General features: G+C 49.6%; 3 non-coding genes across 3 annotated transcripts; 2 read left to right on the top strand and 1 right to left on the bottom strand.

Moving 5' to 3' along the window:
- The first annotated feature begins 5,446 nt into the window (after nt 1-5,446).
- LOC149095236 (U1 spliceosomal RNA) lies at nt 5,447-5,610 on the top strand. Its single transcript, XR_016205051.1, has one exon. It is a non-coding gene; the product is annotated as a U1 spliceosomal RNA (small nuclear RNA).
- Nucleotides 5,611-6,496: 886 nt separating this feature from the next.
- Nucleotides 6,497-6,615, bottom strand: LOC149095235 (5S ribosomal RNA). Its single transcript, XR_016205109.1, has one exon. It is a non-coding gene; the product is annotated as a 5S ribosomal RNA (ribosomal RNA).
- A 447-nt stretch (nt 6,616-7,062) lies between these two features.
- On the top strand, nt 7,063-7,254 carry LOC149095234 (U2 spliceosomal RNA). Its single transcript, XR_016205175.1, has one exon. It is a non-coding gene; the product is annotated as a U2 spliceosomal RNA (small nuclear RNA).
- Nucleotides 7,255-12,500: the final 5,246 nt, after the last annotated feature.

Below are 12,500 nucleotides of genomic sequence, written 5' to 3'. Positions count from 1 at the left end.
CGAATACCGTAATGCCATCTTGGGGAATAAAGTTTTGTGGCTCGACGATCTTCACGAGCTGCAGGTTACGGAGTCGGACTCTCCTGTTACGTCCGTGTATGTGCACTATCTCCCAGTGGAAGCCGGCAACACCGGGATTCGCTTGGCTCTTGCTCCCTTTGGCAAGGTCCTAGACATCTCTTACCAGCGTTTTTCCGGCTTTAAGCAAATTTCGACAGGCACTCGTATTGTCCGTATGTCTTTGGAACAGCACATCCCGTTCCAGTGCAATATCCAAGGCTACCCGTGCCGTGTCTGGTATTCTGGTCAGCCGCTCAAGTGCACGATCTGCAAAGGGGCCCATAAAGCTGCGGAGTGTCCGGACAAAAACAAGTGCAAACGCTGCCACCAGCCCGGTCACTTCGCAAAAGACTGCAAAAATGCTTGGGGTACCACTCCCCAGAACCATCATGCTCCTGCGGGTCCATCCACTGCTCCCAACACTAATCCCCCTGCCCACGTCCCTGATCCCCCTGCCCCCACCCCTAATCCCCCTGTCCCCAACCCCGATCCCCCTGCCCCTGTCTCCATGGATCCTAATGCTGTGCTTCCAGCCGATCCCGTGACAAATCAAGCTCCTCCACCGTTGATGTCTCTCGATCTTGCATCTCCTCACCTGTCTGCGGTGGAGTCGTCTGTTGTCTTGGGAGAGTCTTCCCAGGGTGAGCCAGTCTCATCGCAGCTCTCCTTGTTCTCCGGATCTGAGGATTCCATTCATCAATTCACTGATGAAGAGATGGAGCTTTCCCCTGCTGTTTCCTCATCCCCCTCCATCTCCTCCTTCTCGAGCTCAGCTGATGCCAGTCAGAGCATCCTCCAAAATAACGCAATTGTCTCTAGCGACCCACCTGCGGTCGAGCAAATTCAAACTGTATCCATTAATAGTAATGTAGCTGGTCCAAAAGCGGCCACCGTATCTGGTAATAGTAATGTAGCTGGTCCAAAAGTGACCAAAATATCTAATAGTAATGTAGCTGGTCCAAAAGTGACCTCCGTACCTGGTAGTAATAATGTAGCTGGTCCAAAAGTGACCAGAGTATCTAATAGTAATGTAGCTGGTCCAAAAGTGACTAAAGAATCTTATAATAGTGTATCTGGTCCAAAAGTGGCCGGGTCTAATAATAGTTCTAATAGTAGTTTAAAGGGTGAATCTGCCCTACCAAAATTAAACCAAAACAGTAATGCTTGTCAGTCTCCCTCTGGTGTTGTTACGGATTCGGACTCGGGTTCTGAGTCCCCGTTCAAGACCCCCCAACCCCCCAGGCCTCGTCGGGCTCCTTCCCAGAGTCCTCAACGAGTGCGTTCTCGCTCCCCTTTGGTTCCATCCTCTCCTGGAGCTCATAGGGGTATGCCCCAGATGTCGCCTGACCGACCGTCTAGACGCTCTTAGTCTCGTTCAAGCTCCCTCCCTATCTCCTTATGGCTCTGTCCATAATCTCTCTCAATGTCAACGGCCTTCGTGAGTCCTCTAAGCGTGATGGTCTTGTGCAGTGGTTGCGATCTCTTCCTGTCACTGCAGATGTTGTGTGTTTGCAGGAAACTCATTGTATCTCCGATGTGGAGTGTAATTCCTGGTTTTCTTCTTCTGGATTTAGTTTTGTTCTTTCTCCTGGTACCCGTCGTTCCGGCGGCTGCATTGTCCTTTATCGATCTGTTCTCCGGCTAGTTAATTCTTGGTGTGAAGTTCCTGGTCGTTCCTTGTTGTGTGAGTTTTCCTTATATGATGTTTCATTTCGTGTGCTTTGCTTGTATGCCCCCAATCGCAACCCTGCTCGAGACCTCTTCTTCAATGGCATCGCTGATGCCGTTGACCCATCTATTCCAACGGTTTTGTGCGGAGACTTCAATACGGTCTTCGACCGTACCCTCGATCGCTTCGGCTCCTGTGCCGGTGACACGTCGAGGGAGAGTACTCCTGCCTTAACCCGTCTCTTTGACTCATGTTGTGTCGTTGACATATGGAGATACCTTCATCCAAATTCTTCCAGCTTCACCTGGAACAGGTGGGACGGTCAATTTGCGTCCCGCATTGACCTGATGGGATGTCCTTATCCTTGGATCTCGTCTGTGTCAGCTTGTGACATCGTTCCTTTTTCCTTTTCGGATCATTGTGCCTTGTTGTTTACCTTTTCTATTCCTGATGTCATCCCCCCTGGTCCAGGTTTATGGAAATTAAATGTCTCCATCCTTCAAGATACTGACTATACCAAATTGATTACTGACTTCTGGCTTTCTTGGCGTCTTGCTCAAAATAATTTTCCGTCCTTATCTGATTGGTGGGAGCTTGGCAAATTCAAAATTAAAGATCTAACAATTGGATATTGTTCCAAAAAGGCTAAAGAACGTCGGGCCGAACGAGCCCTTCTATCTCGTCTGGCTGATCACCTAAAATCTCATGTTGACCTTGGTCGTCTATCCTGCTTGGGCCCATATCAATCCACCCTTGCTGAGCTGTCCAGGTTTGACCTTGAGGCAGCTCGTGGTGCTCAAGTTAGGTCTAGGATTAGGTGGGTGGAGGAAGGGGAGCGGTCTTCCGCTTATTTCTTCCGTCTCGAGAAGAAGCGATCAGCTGATCGTCGTATTTCTGCGCTGAGAGAGAGTGATGGCACTATCACCTCCAACATCACTGGCCTTTGTGACTCCATTTGTTCTTTTTATTCTGGCTTGTTCACCTCTGAACCTACAGATGCTGCCGCTCGCGAGTCACTGTTGAGTAACATCTGCTCGACTTTGACTCCCGAGCAGGCCTCTTGTTGCAATGGTCTTCTGTCCGTTGGCGAATGCCGGTCTGCACTACTGGGCATGGCCAAACGTAAGGCGCCTGGCTCTGATGGCCTGCCCATGGAATTTTATGTTAAATTTTGGGATGTCCTCGGTGAGGACCTTGTCTGTGTCCTTAATTCGTGTTATCTTGATGGTTGTCTCTCCCTCTCTCAGCGCAGTGGTGTAATTTCTTTATCTTTCAAGAAGGGTGATCGCCTTGACATTCGTAATTGGCGCCCGATCTCCCTTCTTAATGTCGATTACAAGCTTGCTTCTCGAGTCATAGCTGGTAGACTCCTCAAAGTCATTCATCTTGTGGTGGAGAAGGACCAAACTTGTGGTGTTCCTGGTCGCTTCATCGGAGAGAATGTAGCCTTTCTTCGGGACGTTGTCGACTATGCCACTCTGTCCAACGTTCCGGTGGCTATTCTCTCCCTCGACCAGGAAAAGGCTTTTGATCGTGTAGAATGGTCTTTTATGCGTCAAACCCTCCAGTCTATGGGCTTCGGAGACTCCTTTGTCAGCTGGGTTGATCTGTTCTACAATAATGTACGTAGTTTTGTGAATGTCAATGGCTACCTGTCGCAACCTTTCTCCTTGTCTCGTGGTGTGCGTCAGGGTTGTCCTCTGTCCCCATTGTTATATGTCTTGGTTTCCGAAGTCCTAGCTGTCTCCATTCGCGCCAACCCAAGAATCGTTGGTCTTTCTCTTCCTGGTGTGCCGGCTCCGCTGCCTCCTATCTCTCAATATGCTGACGACACGTCCATCATCGTCATCTCTGATGATGCCATCAAAGCCACCTTTGAGACCTACTCCATCTACGAGAGAGGTTCTGGTTCCAAGCTGAACCTCTCTAAGTCCAAAGGTCTGTGGCTTGGCTCGTGGAATGGTCGTCAAGACCCTCCCGTCAATCTTGACTGGTCTTCTACCAAGATCAAAGCCCTTGGTGTCTTCATCGGGGTTGGAAATCTTGAGGAGTGTAATTGGACGCCTCGTATCGCAGCTGCTGAAAACGTACTTTCTTCTTGGAGGCAGCGTCAGCTTTCTCTTCGTGGCAGAGCCCTAGTCATCAATGCCCTTGCTCTTTCCCGCGTCTGGTATGTGGCTTCACTTATCCACATGCCTGCGTGGGTTCTCAAGGAGCTTAATACTCTGGCTTTCAATTTCTTCTGGAAGGGTAAACGAGACCTTGTGTCTCGTTCAGTCGTTGTCCAACCCTCCCTCCTTGGTGGTTTTTCGGTCGTGAGCGTCAAGTTTAAAGTGTGGTCCCTGGTTGCCCAGTGGATCAAACGCTTTGCCAGCTCCCCATCTAGCTGGTCCGCTTTCATGACCTACTGGTTCTCCTCTTGCTTCAATGCCACCCCTATTGATGTTTTTTCTCGTCCTTTTGACTTTGATCCTAGGGTTCTGCCTCGTTTCTACCAGTCGCTCATTCTAGCCTGGCGTTCGCTTGACGGCTCTTTTTCTGCTGGTCGCTCCTCTTTGGTGATGGGGTCGTCTTCACCTCACTTTCTGACCCCTGCCTCTGGGATGACGACCAAGTCTTGTTACCAGTACCTTCTGTCTGAAAATTTGGCTACCCCCCACTGTGTCGTAAAGTTCCTTCCTACGTTCGGTGTCCTTTATTGGTCTACTACGTGGAGGGAACTTTTCTTCTTCGACACCGACCGTCAGGTCATCGATCTTTCCTGGAAGATCGCTCATGGTGTCCTCTACACCGCTGCTCGTCTGGCTTCTTTTGGTTATGACTTTAACACGTCCTGCTTTTGTGGTCCGGTCTCCGAGACCCTTGAGCATCTGTTTTTTCATTGTCCTTTGGCTTATAGTGTTCTTTCTTGGCTTCAGTCCTTAATGTTTGTTTCCTCTCCGTTGGCTCCTTCTCTGGTCTGTCGTCATGCCCTTTTCGGTTTTAACTCCGATGAGTTAGCTGTGGTGCCTCGCGTTTTTGTTTACATTCTCAACGTCTGTAAATTCTTCATATGGCACGCTCGGAACGATTTTCGCTTTCGCGATGTCCGCCCTGGAGCTGCCTCTGTCATCGAGAACGTCAAAACGCGTGTTCGCTTCCATCTGCCCATTCATTTCAAAAGGTTTGTGTCTTCCAGGAAACGTCGCTATTTCCATCGCCAGTGGGGGGCCCGTGGTGCTGTAGCATCCGTGGTCGGCGATCGTCTCGTTCTTCATCTTTAGTCTCAAGCTGGGTTGTGGGTCTTTTGTCTGTCTGAATCTAGACAGTTGTCTTTCGTCTGCTCGAATCTGGGCAGTAGCTCCATGCTTCTAATCCGAACGTTTTTTGTTTTTGTGTCCTCTCGTGCTGGGTCTCCTTTATTGGTGTACTGCACAGAGGCTTGTATCAGTTCCGTTTGTGTCTTGTTATGTTTGTCGTTACGTCTGTCCCGTGATCGTCTTTGATGTCGTGTAAAGCCCGTGTCTGTCGAAGTGTGTTCAATTTCTGACCGGGTAGGCGGGGTTCGATTCCCCGGCGAAGTTGGCGAACTGGCTACGTTGAGTAGGGGTTCCCTACCCTAGGTGGACCATCTAGATGGCTTTGCACCCCCAGCCACTATGATGGATGAGCTTGTAGGCCAGCAAGCATTGCACTGCCCTTCGGGGAGCTTGGCTGTCCACCTAAAAAAAAAAAAAAAAACTTACCTGACGCGGGAGGTACTGTGATCAAGGAGGCAGTCCTCTCAAGGCGAGGCCCTTTCATTGCACTTCGATCGGGTTGACCCTTGCGATTACCCCAAATGTGGGTAACTCGAGCGTATAATTTCTGGTAGTGGGGGCCTGCGTTCGCGCTCGCCCCCGAAAAAGTGCAAGTGTTGGCCCTGTGAATGGTGGATGGTTAATGATTGACGCTTTGCTTTGTTCGTCAGTTGGCCGGGCCGGGCTGGACGACTGGGCACAGTGAACAACGAAGGAACGTGTCAAGCAAGCCAAGGATTTCCAGCTGCAACTGAAAAGGCGAGTGCGCTGGAACTCGTGTTGTCATGCATCCATGTTGCACTGAACTGAAGAAGGTGGCTTTTCCGATTTGCGTTTGTTTCGGCAGGCGGTCAATCATTGACTCGATCCCCGCCAAGTTTGTCCTCGAAGTAACGTTCGTTGACTTACAGTATGGAAAGAGCAAAGGACAAGGAAAGTAACAGGAGAAGTGCTGGCCAAACCGTGAGTTGATTTCTACCTTACGATTGTTGTGTTGGTGGTTCGTTGACTAAACTAGACAACGGTCCGAGCCTCCGACATTCTCCAAGTCAAGTCATGAATAGAATTGTTTTGACGGCTCGAATTCGTGTCGACCGTTAATATGCAACGGCTCGCGTGTGTTGTTTGCTTTGCCGTTGTTGATCGGGCGCATTTCTTTGGGAATTGGCGTAGTTTTCCGCACTTTTAGCTGCTTGAAAACCGTTCTGCAAGGCAGAATATCATTTTGCTTCGAATTATTTGATGTCACACACGCCAATTTGATGTCATAAATAACCGTTTCGCACGCGAACGTTAGCGCGCGAGACTTAGATTCTAATTTATCCCGCGATCATTTTAAGGGTACTTTTCATGTTTTCTGGCTATCTTTTGAGTCTCCTGAAATGTGTAAAAAGCTATTTGTGCTTTCCAGCCACTGGAATAGCCAAAGTTGGTAGTAAAAGAAAGAAAAAATGAACATATGCAAAATAAAACGGCCGAGAAAATGAAAAGTCTACAACACGGGGTATTCCCAGGCGGTCACCCATCCAAGTACTAACCCCGCCCGACAGGGCTTAACTTCGGTGATCGGACGAGAACCGGTGCTTTCCCTGTGGTATGGTCGTAGACAAGAGAAAGGGGTGAAAATTTAGTCTTTTAAACGAGCCATCAAAGCAAAAGCAAAGCAATAATACCAACCAGCAATCTTTTAGCAGGCATTTCTTGACTTCTCTGCAAGTTGTATGCACGTGGAGAGCGAATGTTGATAACGTAGCCGTTGCTTTCTGCCTGTGTCTGTAGCGCTATCTTAGTAACGGAGTCATTACGGTCTTTAACATGTTGCCTCGTTTTGGAGGCCAAAAAGGCGTTTGATCTCACTCACCCCTGGAGGGACGTTATCAACTTTGCTGCTGATTTTTGTGGACTTGTGCTGTAGAACAAGTGCGTCTACGACGGCAACTTGCTCCATAGCGTCGGCCTACAGTCGGCTCCAGGCCCCTCGGCGACAGCATATTGACCACCATATCTCAAAGGGGGAAACCCTGGACCACCCTCCTAGGGGAGGGAAGGTCCGGTATCGCTTCTCGGCCTTTTGGCTAAGATCAAGTGTAGTATCTGTTCTTATCAGCTTAATATCTGATACGCTGCTCATTGAGCAGCTCATATATTAAACTGATTTTTGGAACTGGGCTGTGGAAAAGAGGCTTGCCTCGTCCCAGCCACGGGTTGCCTCGGTATAGCACTACCTCCGAGTGCGGCCCACTTCCCCTCGGGGAAGAAACCTTCATTCAATCAAAGAAAGAAATCAAAGAAAGCCTCCTCCTGACACTAACGTCTGGCGTTTTTCTCTGTCGGCAGGCACAGACTGAGGAGGGAAGCTACTCTAGAGCCGCCTAGAAGTGAGGCTGGAGGTTCTAGCACGCCCGCAAAGCACTACCACAAGGATATAGAGGTAAGGAGGTTTGCCTTTGACGGCCCCCGCGTCAAGAATTTTCATACTTACCTGACGCTCTGGAGTATGGCCGAAGGCCCTATCCTTGTGGTATCCTGAGGTCCTCTTTTCCAACTGCTTGGTAAGTTTCGCCAGTTTGATCTGGTTTTTTGGCTGCTTTTTGCCGCCATATTTCCTTCGGGTCTTCTTGTTCGCTTGAGTCACCCAGCCGGAATCTTGTTTCTCATAGTTAAGCCGGGTCACCCATCCAGTCGGGCTTAACTTGGTGGGGTCACCCATCCATCTGGGCCCCGGCCTTTTTGGGCTTGGCTTAAGGTCTGCCCATCTTCCCGTATCTCTTTGCTGGGTCTTCCAACCCTTTGGCCCAGTCTCTTTTTTGGCTGTTGGAATTATCTTAGGCTCACATTTATATCTCAATGCCTGTTCCTCAGCCTAAAACCGTGGTTATCCACGCCCATGGCATGGTGGCTGCCATGTCTACCAATGTCATTGTGCAATTATTGTCTAAAAAACTTGATTTTAAAAGGGTTCAATCCATACAATTTATTCCCAACGGTCGTATTCGAGTCACGTTTACATCCACCGAATACCGTAATGCCATCTTGGGGAATAAAGTTTTGTGGCTCGACGATCTTCACGAGCTGCAGGTTACGGAGTCGGACTCTCCTGTTACGTCCGTGTATGTGCACTATCTCCCAGTGGAAGCCGGCAACACCGGGATTCGCTTGGCTCTTGCTCCCTTTGGCAAGGTCCTAGACATCTCTTACCAGCGTTTTTCCGGCTTTAAGCAATTTCGACAGGCACTCGTATTGTCCGTATGTCTTTGGAACAGCACATCCCGTTCCAGTGCAATATCCAAGGCTACCCGTGCCGTGTCTGGTATTCTGGTCAGCCGCTCAAGTGCACGATCTGCAAAGGGGCCCATAAAGCTGCGGAGTGTCCGGACAAAAACAAGTGCAAACGCTGCCACCAGCCCGGTCACTTCGCAAAAGACTGCAAAAATGCTTGGGGTACCACTCCCCAGAACCATCATGCTCCTGCGGGTCCATCCACTGCTCCCAACACTAATCCCCCTGCCCACGTCCCTGATCCCCCTGCCCCCACCCCTAATCCCCCTGTCCCCAACCCCGATCCCCCTGCCCCTGTCTCCATGGATCCTAATGCTGTGCTTCCAGCCGATCCCGTGACAAATCAAGCTCCTCCACCGTTGATGTCTCTCGATCTTGCATCTCCTCACCTGTCTGCGGTGGAGTCGTCTGTTGTCTTGGGAGAGTCTTCCCAGGGTGAGCCAGTCTCATCGCAGCTCTCCTTGTTCTCCGGATCTGAGGATTCCATTCATCAATTCACTGATGAAGAGATGGAGCTTTCCCCTGCTGTTTCCTCATCCCCCTCCATCTCCTCCTTCTCGAGCTCAGCTGATGCCAGTCAGAGCATCCTCCAAAATAACGCAATTGTCTCTAGCGACCCACCTGCGGTCGAGCAAATTCAAACTGTATCCATTAATAGTAATGTAGCTGGTCCAAAAGCGGCCACCGTATCTGGTAATAGTAATGTAGCTGGTCCAAAAGTGACCAAAATATCTAATAGTAATGTAGCTGGTCCAAAAGTGACCTCCGTACCTGGTAGTAATAATGTAGCTGGTCCAAAAGTGACCAGAGTATCTAATAGTAATGTAGCTGGTCCAAAAGTGACTAAAGAATCTTATAATAGTGTATCTGGTCCAAAAGTGGCCGGGTCTAATAATAGTTCTAATAGTAGTTTAAAGGGTGAATCTGCCCTACCAAAATTAAACCAAAACAGTAATGCTTGTCAGTCTCCCTCTGGTGTTGTTACGGATTCGGACTCGGGTTCTGAGTCCCCGTTCAAGACCCCCCAACCCCCCAGGCCTCGTCGGGCTCCTTCCCAGAGTCCTCAACGAGTGCGTTCTCGCTCCCCTTTGGTTCCATCCTCTCCTGGAGCTCATAGGGGTATGCCCCAGATGTCGCCTGACCGACCGTCTAGACGCTCTTAGTCTCGTTCAAGCTCCCTCCCTATCTCCTTATGGCTCTGTCCATAATCTCTCTCAATGTCAACGGCCTTCGTGAGTCCTCTAAGCGTGATGGTCTTGTGCAGTGGTTGCGATCTCTTCCTGTCACTGCAGATGTTGTGTGTTTGCAGGAAACTCATTGTATCTCCGATGTGGAGTGTAATTCCTGGTTTTCTTCTTCTGGATTTAGTTTTGTTCTTTCTCCTGGTACCCGTCGTTCCGGCGGCTGCATTGTCCTTTATCGATCTGTTCTCCGGCTAGTTAATTCTTGGTGTGAAGTTCCTGGTCGTTCCTTGTTGTGTGAGTTTTCCTTATATGATGTTTCATTTCGTGTGCTTTGCTTGTATGCCCCCAATCGCAACCCTGCTCGAGACCTCTTCTTCAATGGCATCGCTGATGCCGTTGACCCATCTATTCCAACGGTTTTGTGCGGAGACTTCAATACGGTCTTCGACCGTACCCTCGATCGCTTCGGCTCCTGTGCCGGTGACACGTCGAGGGAGAGTACTCCTGCCTTAACCCGTCTCTTTGACTCATGTTGTGTCGTTGACATATGGAGATACCTTCATCCAAATTCTTCCAGCTTCACCTGGAACAGGTGGGACGGTCAATTTGCGTCCCGCATTGACCTGATGGGATGTCCTTATCCTTGGATCTCGTCTGTGTCAGCTTGTGACATCGTTCCTTTTTCCTTTTCGGATCATTGTGCCTTGTTGTTTACCTTTTCTATTCCTGATGTCATCCCCCCTGGTCCAGGTTTATGGAAATTAAATGTCTCCATCCTTCAAGATACTGACTATACCAAATTGATTACTGACTTCTGGCTTTCTTGGCGTCTTGCTCAAAATAATTTTCCGTCCTTATCTGATTGGTGGGAGCTTGGCAAATTCAAAATTAAAGATCTAACAATTGGATATTGTTCCAAAAAGGCTAAAGAACGTCGGGCCGAACGAGCCCTTCTATCTCGTCTGGCTGATCACCTAAAATCTCATGTTGACCTTGGTCGTCTATCCTGCTTGGGCCCATATCAATCCACCCTTGCTGAGCTGTCCAGGTTTGACCTTGAGGCAGCTCGTGGTGCTCAAGTTAGGTCTAGGATTAGGTGGGTGGAGGAAGGGGAGCGGTCTTCCGCTTATTTCTTCCGTCTCGAGAAGAAGCGATCAGCTGATCGTCGTATTTCTGCGCTGAGAGAGAGTGATGGCACTATCACCTCCAACATCACTGGCCTTTGTGACTCCATTTGTTCTTTTTATTCTGGCTTGTTCACCTCTGAACCTACAGATGCTGCCGCTCGCGAGTCACTGTTGAGTAACATCTGCTCGACTTTGACTCCCGAGCAGGCCTCTTGTTGCAATGGTCTTCTGTCCGTTGGCGAATGCCGGTCTGCACTACTGGGCATGGCCAAACGTAAGGCGCCTGGCTCTGATGGCCTGCCCATGGAATTTTATGTTAAATTTTGGGATGTCCTCGGTGAGGACCTTGTCTGTGTCCTTAATTCGTGTTATCTTGATGGTTGTCTCTCCCTCTCTCAGCGCAGTGGTGTAATTTCTTTATCTTTCAAGAAGGGTGATCGCCTTGACATTCGTAATTGGCGCCCGATCTCCCTTCTTAATGTCGATTACAAGCTTGCTTCTCGAGTCATAGCTGGTAGACTCCTCAAAGTCATTCATCTTGTGGTGGAGAAGGACCAAACTTGTGGTGTTCCTGGTCGCTTCATCGGAGAGAATGTAGCCTTTCTTCGGGACGTTGTCGACTATGCCACTCTGTCCAACGTTCCGGTGGCTATTCTCTCCCTCGACCAGGAAAAGGCTTTTGATCGTGTAGAATGGTCTTTTATGCGTCAAACCCTCCAGTCTATGGGCTTCGGAGACTCCTTTGTCAGCTGGGTTGATCTGTTCTACAATAATGTACGTAGTTTTGTGAATGTCAATGGCTACCTGTCGCAACCTTTCTCCTTGTCTCGTGGTGTGCGTCAGGGTTGTCCTCTGTCCCCATTGTTATATGTCTTGGTTTCCGAAGTCCTAGCTGTCTCCATTCGCGCCAACCCAAGAATCGTTGGTCTTTCTCTTCCTGGTGTGCCGGCTCCGCTGCCTCCTATCTCTCAATATGCTGACGACACGTCCATCATCGTCATCTCTGATGATGCCATCAAAGCCACCTTTGAGACCTACTCCATCTACGAGAGAGGTTCTGGTTCCAAGCTGAACCTCTCTAAGTCCAAAGGTCTGTGGCTTGGCTCGTGGAATGGTCGTCAAGACCCTCCCGTCAATCTTGACTGGTCTTCTACCAAGATCAAAGCCCTTGGTGTCTTCATCGGGGTTGGAAATCTTGAGGAGTGTAATTGGACGCCTCGTATCGCAGCTGTTGAAAACGTACTTTCTTCTTGGAGGCAGCGTCAGCTTTCTCTTCGTGGCAGAGCCCTAGTCATCAATGCCCTTGCTCTTTCCCGCGTCTGGTATGTGGCTTCACTTATCCACATGCCTGCGTGGGTTCTCAAGGAGCTTAATACTCTGGCTTTCAATTTCTTCTGGAAGGGTAAACGAGACCTTGTGTCTCGTTCAGTCGTTGTCCAACCCTCCCTCCTTGGTGGTTTTTCGGTCGTGAGCGTCAAGTTTAAAGTGTGGTCCCTGGTTGCCCAGTGGATCAAACGCTTTGCCAGCTCCCCATCTAGCTGGTCCGCTTTCATGACCTACTGGTTCTCCTCTTGCTTCAATGCCACCCCTATTGATGTTTTTTCTCGTCCTTTTGACTTTGATCCTAGGGTTCTGCCTCGTTTCTACCAGTCGCTCATTCTAGCCTGGCGTTCGCTTGACGGCTCTTTTTCTGCTGGTCGCTCCTCTTTGGTGATGGGGTCGTCTTCACCTCACTTTCTGACCCCTGCCTCTGGGATGACGACCAAGTCTTGTTACCAGTACCTTCTGTCTGAAAATTTGGCTACCCCCCACTGTGTCGTAAAGTTCCTTCCTACGTTCGGTGTCCTTTATTGGTCTACTACGTGGAGGGAACTTTTCTTCTTCGACACCGACCGTCAGGTCA

This window comes from Orbicella faveolata, unplaced genomic scaffold (assembly GCF_042242905.1).
Source record: "Orbicella faveolata isolate gen_17 unplaced genomic scaffold, um_ofav_v1 contig_6, whole genome shotgun sequence".
NCBI classification, from domain to species: Eukaryota; Metazoa; Cnidaria; class Anthozoa; order Scleractinia; family Merulinidae; genus Orbicella; species Orbicella faveolata.
The sequence above is the reverse complement of the archived record's forward strand: the minus strand, read 5'-3'. Positions and strand labels throughout refer to the sequence as shown.